Source organism: Nuphar pumila, chromosome 8, assembly GCF_984573655.1.
Source record: "Nuphar pumila chromosome 8, dmNupPumi1.hap1.1, whole genome shotgun sequence".
Taxonomy (NCBI): domain Eukaryota; kingdom Viridiplantae; phylum Streptophyta; class Magnoliopsida; order Nymphaeales; family Nymphaeaceae; genus Nuphar; species Nuphar pumila.
In genome coordinates, this window is record NC_143256.1 from 103,648,096 (window position 1) to 103,660,934 (window position 12,839).

At 35.1% G+C, this 12,839-nt stretch overlaps 1 pseudogene across 1 annotated transcript in view; it reads right to left on the reverse strand.

Annotated features, from left to right (window-relative positions):
• Positions 1 to 743: 743 nt before the first annotated feature.
• LOC149830093 (26S proteasome non-ATPase regulatory subunit 12 homolog A-like) overlaps positions 744 to 12,839 on the reverse strand; it is a 35,111-nt pseudogene continuing 23,015 nt past the window's right edge. Inside the window, exons 3-12 of the transcript XR_016433542.1 lie at positions 11,614 to 11,721; positions 11,412 to 11,516; positions 9,766 to 9,909; positions 8,455 to 8,576; positions 7,143 to 7,232; positions 2,278 to 2,377; positions 2,086 to 2,198; positions 1,802 to 1,955; positions 1,637 to 1,714; positions 744 to 1,109 (exon numbers count right to left, since the gene is read on the reverse strand). The product of XR_016433542.1 is annotated as a 26S proteasome non-ATPase regulatory subunit 12 homolog A-like (transcript). The remainder of the gene's footprint in view (positions 1,110 to 1,636; positions 1,715 to 1,801; positions 1,956 to 2,085; positions 2,199 to 2,277; positions 2,378 to 7,142; positions 7,233 to 8,454; positions 8,577 to 9,765; positions 9,910 to 11,411; positions 11,517 to 11,613; positions 11,722 to 12,839) is intronic.

Here is a 12,839-nt window from a genome sequence, read left to right on the forward strand (position 1 = left end):
TGTTTGTTTCCCAGAGCCCAGGCCCAGTACCCCACACCCAGCCTCTTATTGATCCAAGTAAAGCAATCATTTCCCAGCATTGGATGACATGAAATCAATGCTGCTGAAATCAGGTAGCAGTCTAAACTTGTGGCAGGTAAACTTGCCCTACTTTCTTGAGGCGTCTTGCAAACCACATTGTTATTGTCAATTCACAATGGCTGAAGGCATGCAGCCAAAATAACACTAAGCAGCATAAGAGTGCCTAAAAGGGAATATGGAAGATCACATATAAAACAAAACAAAAATGCTTCAGTTAATTTCAAAGTTAAAAACACCCTCAGGATAGCCCCAAGGGATTTGGCACAGTGGAGGGGTCCTTGGCCACTAGGCGGGTGGTCAGGTTTCCATTCCCATGATTGTCAGCCCCTTGCATTAATGAGGGAAAGGGATAAGCCCTTGCTCAGCCGAAGCTTGGCGACTGCCCGGGGGAAAGGGTGTGCCACAGATTTACACTGTTGGGACAGCAATCGTATGGCAGGTTTAGCCAGTGCGATTAGGTCTCTGGTCCTGAGGGCGGTTTCTCCATCCATGGAAAAAAAAACATTTAGATATAGTTAAACTTGAGTGAACGTAAAAGACTACCTGTTTTCTCTCCCAATGTAAATTAAAACCAAAAAAATTAACACACAAGCGCAAGTCTGAAAGAAGAGCCATGACCACATGCAGAAAGCTTCTGTAAATAATAAGGTAAAACCAAGAAATATAAAAAATGAATATCTAATTTGGCTCGAGTATCTGAAATTACAGGACCCAGTTGAGCAATAAAAAAGCAGGCGCAGATTTATAATCTCAGTAACACCTTATGATTTGTGGGCCATACGCGTGCGTGAATGACTAAATATCCCTTACTGAACTTTAAGTGCCGCTTTGTGAACCATGGTCTCCTTGTGGATTTGATGGCAGCTCTTCTCCACAAGTTCGAGAAGCTTCTCTAAGTTCGTTGCCCATGAGTTAAGAATGTCATTGCTGTCCTTTGCAGTCTGGAAGCAAACGATACCTGCTGGCCTGTCAATCTTCGCAATAAGTGATTAGGATACAACCATTTCTGACAAGTACTTTTCTGTCTCCTAAAATAGAAGGTTGAAGCCAATAATGTAAGTTGAGTTAGCCCATTGTTGAAGATTTGAAAAAGAGTTGGATCAAACAGGTGCAGTAGAGACCTACGGTAGCAGAATATGTAGAATTTGAGAAGACTCATGAAATAAACAGCAAATTCCAAGGCACAATTTTCAACCTATCAGGTGTACTGTGACCATCTTCCACATGCAGACGCTGGTGTTTAAATTACAGTTTCATTCGTTAGCAAACGTGACAAAGCTATCAAGTCCGTGAGTTTATACTTGCACAACTTGGCCAAGAGGTGTTCTATTTGTTTGTTGTTAATGGCTGAATCACCAAAACTAAAAGCAGCTTTTTTGCTCTCCCCTGCCCATGAATTCATGCAAACTTTTTGCAATTTCCTAGAAATAAACTGAAAAAAATCAGATGGCGTACTGGTTCAATGACTACTGTGGATCATTGTCAGAGGCTGCAAATCTAGACAGTTCAAAATGAAAGGTCGATACGTGCAGACTCTAATATACGAGTCACAAACCTGTGAACCAAGGCACAACAGCTCTGCAAGCCTCTTCAGGGTGATCCTCGAATAGTATTTTGAAACCACCAAAATGTTCTGCAAAGGTAGAGCATATTTCAACACAGAGAATAGAAGCATAACCTAGGCAATAAGTACAGTAAAAGACTACAGGTGAACACCTACATGTTCAATAATCCGTTGACGAAGGTCTTCAGCTGCCTTCTCACCCAAATGCCCACCTAGCATCTCTCTCTCATGCTCGAACCCATCATTGTATGTTTCCCAAAGAGTTGTCCACCGGATGACCTCCATCGTTACTAGTTGCTTTAACATCAAACTTGATTATGCACAAATCCAAGAATAGCAAAAGGATAAGTCATTCATCAAACACAATAGGTGGAGTAGCAACACAGATGGTGAATTGAATAACCCTGTAGACGGAAACTCAATAAAAAACAAAAGCTTACCGAAATTTAGGGATCTCACTGAGATTCTTATCTTCCAAAGTAGAGTTAAGAAGACTAGATTGCATTAGGCCATGTGGAGACAATGCAAGATACCAACAAATTTTCCTCAGAACCTATCATCATATAAGGAACATAAGGCAGAGAATTTCAGAAACAACCGCCATAAAGATGTAAAAATAGAATAGCACTTACTGGCACCCACTGCGTCGGGTCTTCTTTGACAGAAGAGATTTCATAAATTGCCTTGTAACTACGGCAAATATCTAGGTAATCATTGTGATGGGAGTGATACCTAGCAAGAGAGAACCAATAAAAAAAATAAAATAGTTTATTTCTATTACAGAATGAAGTAAAGTATAGGTTGAAAGTTGTAACATGAAACCCTATGCGTTCTAATTTCCACTAGAAAAACATTTTATCACTTCAACCAGCAGTAAATCAGAACCTAAATCAACATGCCAAAGAAGATTTAAACCAACAATTTCCTCATTTTCAGCAAAAAAAGCACTTTGAAACAGCATCTAGGTTCAATATCATTTCCCTGAAGGTGCCAAATTCTTCCTAATTTATTCTCTAAAAACTCGAAATGCATATGATCTGACTTACAACAGCAAAAAATGAATGCTACAAGAAATTCTTGATATCCAAACTATCTTGGGAAAATCTAACTGAACCATATATTGCTTTTTACCAGCAATAACCAACATCAGTATGTAATCGACCTCAAGATACCCAAATATAGATGAAGCCTATGGACATCAACATGCTGAAAAAACAAATTAAAGAACCTAGCCATGTAATGAGATGTTGGGAACACAACAGTACGTGGATTTAGTTAGAACAAAACAGATTAGGCAACCATTAAAATTGACTATAAAGGACATGGTTACAAGATTATGTCATGAAAATTTGAACTCTGTACACACATGCACGCACGCTTATGTTACTTGGACACTAACATGGGTATTGGTGTCAGACACAGCGGGTTTGAAAAACTAGATACATGGAGATGGCTATAACATATATATATATATATATAGAGAGAGAGAGAGAGTAGCTAAAAGTAAAAGAATTATTTCAAAAGAAAAAATGAAGCAGCATTGAGAACACTATACAATTCATCAAAATTGTGAAAAAGGAGAGTTTGTTCTTAAATGGGACTGAGAGGGTTTCAACTGTGGTAACAGCAAGAGTCTTTTTACCAACTAGCTTGACTCCATCAACAGAGAGAGAAAGAGACCTTTTCGTATAGTAAAGGGGCATGCCGACTCAGTCTCATGGAGTTAGGACCCAATAAGACAAGAGAAAATAGGGTTTAAACAATGTTGACACAAAGTGTCCACAATTGAACACTTCGTGTCTAAGACACCCAAAAGTGTCAGACAGGCAACACAAAATGTCCATTTTTTTCTTGGACACTTGTATGTTGAAAAATGAAGTGTCCATAAAGTGTCTAAGGGTATAGCAATCGGTGTCCAAGTGTCGGACACTGACACGGCCCCCTAGAAGTGTCAAGGTAACATAGACACACACATACATGTGTGAAAATGTCTTCAAAAAGATTATGTGCACAAAGGCACTAGATTCTCAATATGAAATGTGTGCACAAAGGCACAAGTTGAAGACTCGCAAAAGAATACAAATGCACAAAGGAACTTTTATTGAACAAGTGAGAGAGCTTTACAAAATCTTACTTTTACAAAGGGGGGAATCCCCTATTTATATACAAATGAGGACCCTTGGAGGAGCTCCCTCGTATAGACATTGGAGCCCCTCCAACGGTCGTATTATTGATCGTTGGAGGGGCCCAACATCTATATGATGTGGGCCCCTCTATGGCTAAAAGACCAAAAGTAAAATAATAAATAAAAAAAATAGAAATAAAGAAATGCAAAAAAGAAAAGAACATATTCAAAAGGAATATGTGTGAAATAAAGAAAAGACTGTTTTACCCCTAGTGGGTATTACAAGAATTATATATAGAGAGATATACATATATATATATATATATATATATATATATATATATATATATATATATATATATATATTACATTTTAACATCCTCCTCAAACTTACGGTGTAATGACCAAAAGTTTGCCAAGAAGAAAATTGAATCTAGGAGAACAGAGTGCCTTAGTAAAAAAGTCTATTAGTTGATATTCTGATGTTACATAAAGTAGATCTATGACTTTCTTAAGATATTCTTCTCTAACATAGTGGCAGTCCATCTCAATATACTTCATCCGCTCATGAAAAGTATGGTTCTTAGCAATATATATTGCACTCGAGACATTTTTTGTTGCTTCTTGCATCTCTAAGAAATTAATCATTCACCTAAGAACACACAAAAATCAGTGGTGGAGTGACGATTATTTGGATCACCTCCCTAATCAGAGTTAGTACAAACAATTAAATTTAATTCATAAGATAATGATAGAAATACTCTCTTGTTTATGGACCCCTTCATATATTTGAGAAATTCGAAGGATGACACTCAGCTGATGTAGGAGCGTGTTGAAATTGACTTGCGACATGTATAGCATGAGAGATATCAGGTCTAGTGATTCTAAGATACATCAAAGATCCAACAAGTTGCCTGTAAGGGGTGGGATCTTCTAGAAGAACCCCATCATCAATCTTCATCTTTGTTCCTACTACTTCAGGAGTTTCATAAATATTATCATCTATAATTCCTAACCTGTCAATAATCTCAAGAGCAAGTTTAGATTGAGATAAAAAATAACCCCGGTGAGAGTAGGCAACTTCAATGCCTAAAAAATATGTCAGAAAACTTAAGTCTGATATTTCAAATCTTTCTGTCAATGTGGACTTGATACTCTTAATCCCTTTAGTATCATCACCAGTGATTAGCCTATCATCAACATATAATAACAAGATTACAATTCCTGCATTAAATTTCTTGACAAACAAGGCAGTGTCGGTATAACATGAAGTAAAACCACTTTCTATCATTAAATTATTAAATCGATCATACCAAGCCTTGGAAGCTTGTTTCAAACCACAGAAAGTTTTTCGTAGGAGAAATTTTCCTTTAGGAGCATCCATATCTGAAAGAACATCCATATAGACTTCTTCATTTAGGTCTTCATTTAAAAATGCATTTTTAGTGTCTATTTAATATATGTTCTATTTTTTAATGGAGGCAATAGTAATAAGACACCTAACAGTGACCATACGTACAACAGGAGCAAAAATTTCATTGTAATCTATTTCATATTGTTGACTATATCCTTTGGCAACGAGACGAACTTTATATATTTGAAGAGACCCGTCCCTCTTAGTCTTGACCTTAAAAACCCACCTATGTCCTATTGTCTTCTTACCTTCAGGTAGATCATGAAATTCTCAAGTTTTAGCTTCTCTAAGAGCTTTAAGTTCACTTTCCATTGCATCCCGCCATTCTACAAATTTCTTGGCTTCTTCAAAAATTTTAGGTTTCACATATGAATAAATAGAACTAAGGCAAGCTCTATGTTTAGGTGAGAAAGATTCATGGATATAAATCTAGAAGGAATTCTTCTAGCTCTTTCAGTCCTACGATGATTTATATTATTTGTGGAAATAGGTTCACTAGATTCACTATACTTTTCAATTGCACTTCTAACAGTGTTTCTATCTCTATGGGTATAGGTAATAGCTTCATTGAATGTTCCCATCTCGGTATATTGTTCAAGAGTTTTAAAATGAGAATCATTGCTCTCTTGTATATTTTTATCATTACTAGGAGCATCATATATCAATTCATCATCACTAGATTCATCATCATTTCTTGATAACAATTCAAACAAAAAAGAATAATTCATATTATCTCCATGAGGTTACATTTCAAGAAACATATAATTTATCATTTTTGACATTATAACATCTAAAACTTTTTTGTGTTTCGGAATATCCAAAAAATGCACAAGGAATAGCTTTTGGTGAAAGTTTGTCATTTTCATCGGTAAGAACAAAACATTTGCATCCAAAAACTCTTAACCTATTGTAGTCGAGTTCTTTTTTATATACAATTTGAAAATGAGAGATTTTATTTAAATTTTTTGAGGGAAAACAATTTATAAGATAAACGGATGCAAGAGCCGCCTCGGCTCAAAATCTTTTATAATTTTTTTGAGAAATAAGCAAGGTTCTAGTGGTTTCAACTATATGTCTATGTTTTCTTTCGGCTAAACCATTTTGTTGAGGTGTTTTAGGATACGATTTTTTATGAACAAATCCATTTATTTCAAGATAATTTTTAAATTCATTTGAAAGATATTCACCTTCGAAGTCAGTTTATAAGAATCTTTAGGTTACCATGAAATTGATTTTTAATCATCACATGGTAGGTCTTGAATGATGCAAACACCTCATGTTTATGCTTAAGAAAGTATATCCAACAATATCTAGAGTAAACATCAACAAAAATGACATAATAAGATAATCCTCCTTTAGATATAACGGGTGTCGGTCCCCACACATCCGAATGCGCAAGTTCAAAAGGTTTGGTTATGAACATAGATATTTAATTAAAAGGCAAGCTTCTCATTTTTTCAAGAATACAATCATTACAAGTGAAATCTCTTTTACAAAGATCCTTAACAATATATAAATAAGAGAGCTTCGTAATATTGGGATGTCCAAGACGTTTATGATAAATACTTATATCTTTATGTTGGCAATGTTACAAAAAGAGTGTTTTGAAATTTGAAGAAATTCCATGTAGTATAGATCTCTCTTCCTAGAGCCTTCTCCAATCAACTTCCCCGACCGGCGATCCTATATCCAACATTTATTTGATGAGAATTTGACATCACACTCATGGTCCGAGAGTTAAGAGACTGAAAGCAAATTTAAATTTAATTTTGGTATAAATCTAATTTTGAGAATAAAAAATTACTGATTTTCAAAATTTTCAATCCCTTTTATTTCAAGAGAAGCACCATCCGCGGTTGAAACAAAAGGAAATACATTTTTTGTGTATTCAAAAAGAGCAAAAATATTTTGAGTCATATGAAAGGATGCACCCAAATTTAAAAGCCAAGAAGTCTTACCAGAAGGAGAGAAGGTTGACATGGCGGCTTCGGAAATGGATCCCTTGAGAAGAGGTTGAAGAGCCTCCATAATTTGACTTAATGATAACGCTTCATTGTTGGAAGTAGATGGACCCTCCTCCATGTGTGGTTGAAATGTTGTAGACATAGCTTCCGTCCATTTTGGACAAACCGGTTTAATGTGTCCGGGTTCTTTGCAAAAATGGTATGATTTTACTATAATCTCTTCCTTGGTATCTTCCATTTTGGCCACCATTTTCACCACCATCTTCTCTTACTCCTTGATTTTGATTTTAAAATTTATTAAAGTGAGGGGGTTTATATGTTTTCAAATTATTCCCCGATCTAGAAACGACATAAGCTCCTTCATTTTCATCTTTGGTTGAAGGCATGACCAACACATTTTGATTGGATTTGTTCATTCTCAATATAGTTTCTTCTCCACTTAGCTTAGTAAGAATATCGTCTAGTGGTGGAGAGATAAAAAAAGATAAAAAAGAAGATCTAGTTTGCTTGAATTTGGTTCTAAGCCCATTTCAAAAAATGAAGAAGTGATCTTCTAATTGCTTGTGATGTAGCTTAATGGCTTCTCCACTCCATTTTGGTTCAAAGAGGGCAAGTTCATCCCAAATTGACGATAATTCAGCAAAGTATTCTCTAATAGACATTTCTCCTTGTTGAAGAGTTAATGCCCTTTTTTAAAGATAATATTTATGGGATAAATCTTTTGAGGTATACATCATTTCAAGATATTCCCAAACTTGAAATATTTTTTTGAATTTCAAAATATTGGCATTAATTCTAGTCTCTACAGTAGAAAAAATCCATGAAAGGATTTTGTAGTTCTTCATTTCTTATTCTTCATGTTTTTTGTTATATTCTTCAAAAGCTTTCTCTCTTTCTTCTCCATCAAGAACCTTAATTTTCTTAAAATACTTTTTTGAATTTCAAAATATTGGCATTAATTCTAGCCTCCACGATAATAAAAAAATCCATGAAAGGAATTTGTAGTTATTCATTTCCCATTCTTCAAAAGCTTTCTCTCTTTCTTCTCCATCAAGAACCTTAATTTTTCTTTTTTCAACTAGAATATTTTTTTATTCGGGTTCCAGAATCGTACCTTTGACGTAGCCCCAAAGTCCTTTTCATTTGATATGAGCTTCCATATTATAGCCCAAACATGATAGTTTGACCCATTGAGTTTGAATCTTAGGGAAAATTGAGAATCCTTTTCCCTCATTGAGAGGCTTTTATGAGAAAAAGAGTTTTTTTAATTGGACAACTTACTACAACGGGTCTTCTTTAAGCTTACTTGATGTAGCGCTGGAAGTAGATTGCAAGAGCTTTCCATGCCAAAATACAAGAATGAAGAATGGGCACAATTTTCAAGGCAACCATTGTGATGACGCAATACACTCTTCTAAAGACCAAGCTCTGATACCATGTGAAAATGTCTTCAAAAAGACTGTGCATAAAGGCACTAGATTCTCAATAAGAAATGTGTGCACAAAGGCATAAGATGAACACTCACAAAAGAATACAAATGCAAAAAGGCATAAAATAAAGAGAACTTTTATTGAATAAGAGAGATTTACAAAAGCCTACTTTTAGAAAGAAGGGAATCCCCTATTTATATACAAATGAGGACCCTTGGAGGGGCTCCCTCATATAGATGTTGGAGCCCCTCCAACGGTCATATTATTGACCGTTGGAGGGGGCCAACATCTATATGATGTGGGCTCCTCTATGACTAAAATACAAAAAGTAAAATAAAAAATAAAAAAAATAGAAATAAAGAAATACAAAAAAGAAAAGAGCGTATTCAAAAGGAATGTGTGAAATAAGGAAAAAACTGTTTTACCCCTAGTGGATATTACAAAAATTATATATATATATATATATATATATATATATATATATATATATATATATATATATATATATATATATATATTACATTTTAACAACATACACATGAGTCCATGACAATATTATGGCATGGAAGTTCAAACTTCAAACTCTACACACTCAGGCATGAATGCACAAATACATGCAATTATTTTCCAAAAAGCATAGTATATTTCCTCTCTCAAGTTACAAAAAAAACATGCTGCAAATATCAAATATAAGTACAGCTCACATCATATATAACCGAAATTATTTCTTCAACTTCTAAGAAAGTACTCCCCACCACTAATTCTCCCTGATGATTAACATATAAGAAGATGAAGCACTACGAAAAATGTGGAAATTTATTTCAAAATGACTGGTTTTAAAGGAAAAAGTGTCACCTTTTTTCATTTATAATCACGCTTGCTGCTGCTATAGAATCAATTACAAAATTGATATTTTCCACATGTCCTCCAAATTTTGATCCAGCATTGGAATCCCTTGACACTCATGTCTTTATATGATCACATTCACTAACAATCGTTTGGCTTATTTCTCAAATTAAAAAAGAAAAGAAAATTATAATGCTTGACAAGTTTAGGTGATTGCAATTACAAAAGCACCAATTGTGCAACATTAAGATTCTCCAATCTGTGTATTTTCTTCACAGGCGCAAATAGACAATCAGCAATATGGTCTTAAGCAATTGGAAGAATGAGAAGACTAGAACTACCAAATTCATGACTAAGACAAATTTGGCACTTCTTGACCCACAACCGAAGTAGCTTAAGAAGCCTAGGTCCTCTTCGACCTTAAGTTCAGATTCTTCAGTCAAATAGCCAAACCAAGACTTGAAATCACCAAGGTTTCTAATAGCCTGTAGTGTTAGACAAAGTTACAGGAAGCCGCTTAAATAGGTGGGAAGCCCGCTTCCCAGAAACTCACTTCTGAAGAGTGATACTCCTTGCTTCCGAAACTTGATGAGAATCTCGATTCTCCCATGCTTCTATGTTTTCCATATGTTTCAACTATTCTTTTTATATGTTCTCTCACTCTACTTTGCATGTTTTTTATGTGTTTTCTCTCATGTTTCTCACTCACTTACATGTGCTTTCTTTAAATTGGCAGTCATCATTTTCAGATTTTGTTAAAATTTAATTCTTAAACTAAAAAACCATGAAATTTAAGAATAGTCACTTTTATTTTAGTTTTTATTTGTGTTCCATTTCGATTCTCATTTAATTCTTATATTGTTTTTTTTTTTCTCGCTTCCCACTTTCTATACATTTTAAAATGCATCGCTTCCGCTTCCCGTATCGTTTCCCGCTTCCGCTTCCTGGTCTGGCAACCTTGGTTAGACACCATTAAAGATCATTAAAAGTAGCAACTTGTCAAAAGTAGTTCAAAATGATCAAAGAATTAGTGAAAACATCAAGAAAGCTTATTTACTCCGGTATCATATCAGAAATTGGCAAATAAAACATGAATTTCCTGTAAATTGGGCACTGCAATACAAGCATCTATTGTAACCACACCAGCATGGTATAGCCAACACATGTTATGAAGAAACAGATGTACCATAACCACAGTGAAATTGTTCTGGAAAGGATGGAGACAAATTTCCAGCAGAAGAAAAAATAAGGAAATAAATAATTCTGTTGCCAAAGGGAGACATCAGAAAAGATTACCCTCTTATATCAATAAGTTTATTTCTAGCAAAAACCATTTCTCAATAATCGGTCACCAGAACAAAAGCATAGGAAGCTTGAAAATGTAAGATCTAAGAAGAAAAAACACCATTTCCATAAGATTAGGGGTATAAAATGGAACCAGCAAACAGAGAACTGAATATGCAACTGCGCAATTAAACATGTAAAAGACAAAAATGATGCTGTACAAAAAATTCAAAGCATGTTCTCTTCAACATGGCTAGATTGCCCATAAAAGGAAGCCTAGAGTCCTAGACTCTAATGTAAAATAATAATAATAAATAACTAACTGAAGGAGGTAGAAAACCATGCATTAACCAAAACAAAGACCACTGGTATCCTCGGAGAGCAATAACAAAAGCAGAAAATATGCAAGTGGTATCAATCATAAATAACATAACCATCCTACAGCATGTCAAAAATATGATGCTAGAAAAAAAGCAACAAAAATATGAGGTAAATTTGCAACAAGAATAAAAACAATAATTAAAAAAAGTTACAAAAAGACCCAGAGTTGTCAATCGGAGAATAGATATCACAGGTTCTTTTGGAATAGATATCTATTGAGCATTGGAAAGGAAAGTTCTTTTGGAATAGATATCACAGGTCGTCAAAAGAATGTCAGATATCCTCCTTAAATCCCCAATATGATGCTTGAGTTGATACTTACAGCAATTTCTTGCATCAAATCAGCAGCCTCTGCAATAAGTCCTTGCGCTTCTTTGATTTTAGCTAGTTTCTTTATAAGCCTCGCCCTTTCAATTTCAACATGTATCTGTTACATAATATAGGCAGGGAATAATGATCATAAACAGAATATGCTACAAGAAGATAACAGGTAAAATGTAACAGCCCCAAGCATAAGAAGAAACCTTTCCAGCTGAGATATTATTCAATGTTTTGATAAGCGCAATACGCGTTTCCAGATCAGGTGTTTCATCTATATATTGCATAGCTTGCTGCACCATTGCAGTTACTGCCTGCAAGCCAGCACACGCAAGGTAAAGATGATGATAATAAAAAGAACCATGTAGTGGATAAAATATACCATTTTCTGCTAAATTGATCAGACAATATCGGTCACAGACACTGTATGCTTTTTTTCGATAATCACACTCTATGCAATATAATGGTAAAATAACACACGTAATGAAAAGAATTTTATTGATAAGCTATTGATGCTACAATAAATTATAGCCACCAATATCAGTCTCAAGATTGTAATGAAATATGCGGAAAATACAAATACAAGTGCATAATCACAAATACAAGTCCACTAAGGGACAAAACAAAGGCACTACACAAGCACAAAGTGCATACAAGGGCTTCAAAGAGTCCAAAAGAGGAACACAAGAAAATTAAAAATATTATCTTTATTGATAATTATGATTAAGAGAAGCATTAAGAAATAGAGACAAAAAGTCCCTTTAAATAGCCTACACAAGTGAAAAAAGTGAATAGTGTTTCGGGTCTGGATCCTGTACCAGACCCGAATTCACTATTCACCTGCCCAGACTCGAGTTCATTCCAGTGTAAGTGCATAAGTGTTTTATATTTGTATCCGGGTTCGGATATTACACCAAACCCGACCCGACCCACTGTGTATACTTAAGTATATTAATACAAACAACATTAGGTCACGATTTCTTAAGTGAAATCGTGACAGCCGCAGTCGATATTTGCATTCCCCTTCTCGTCTCTCTCTCTCTCTCTCTCTCTCTCTCTCCCTTTTTTCTGTTTTCTCTCTCTTAATGCAGGTACAGATGAAAATCTAACATGGTATCAGAGCGTAGATCCATCTAGAGGCAAAAAAAAGAGGTTCTGGCTCGTGACAAAGATAAAAAATTTTGAGGTTTTCGCTTCTCTCCCTCTTTCTGTTCTCCTTCGTCTCCTCTTTTTCTGTCTGTTCCTCTTTCTGCAACCTCCTGTGTACTCACACCTCACGCGAGTTCTCCCTTTGTGAATCTGTGATTCACGTGAACCCTATTCACGTGAATCCAGATTGTGGATGGACAGCAGCATTTCACGTGATCTGGTTCACGTGAGGCATCAAGTTTCTCCCAGCCATTAAACTCGTGAATTGATTCACGTGAGTCAT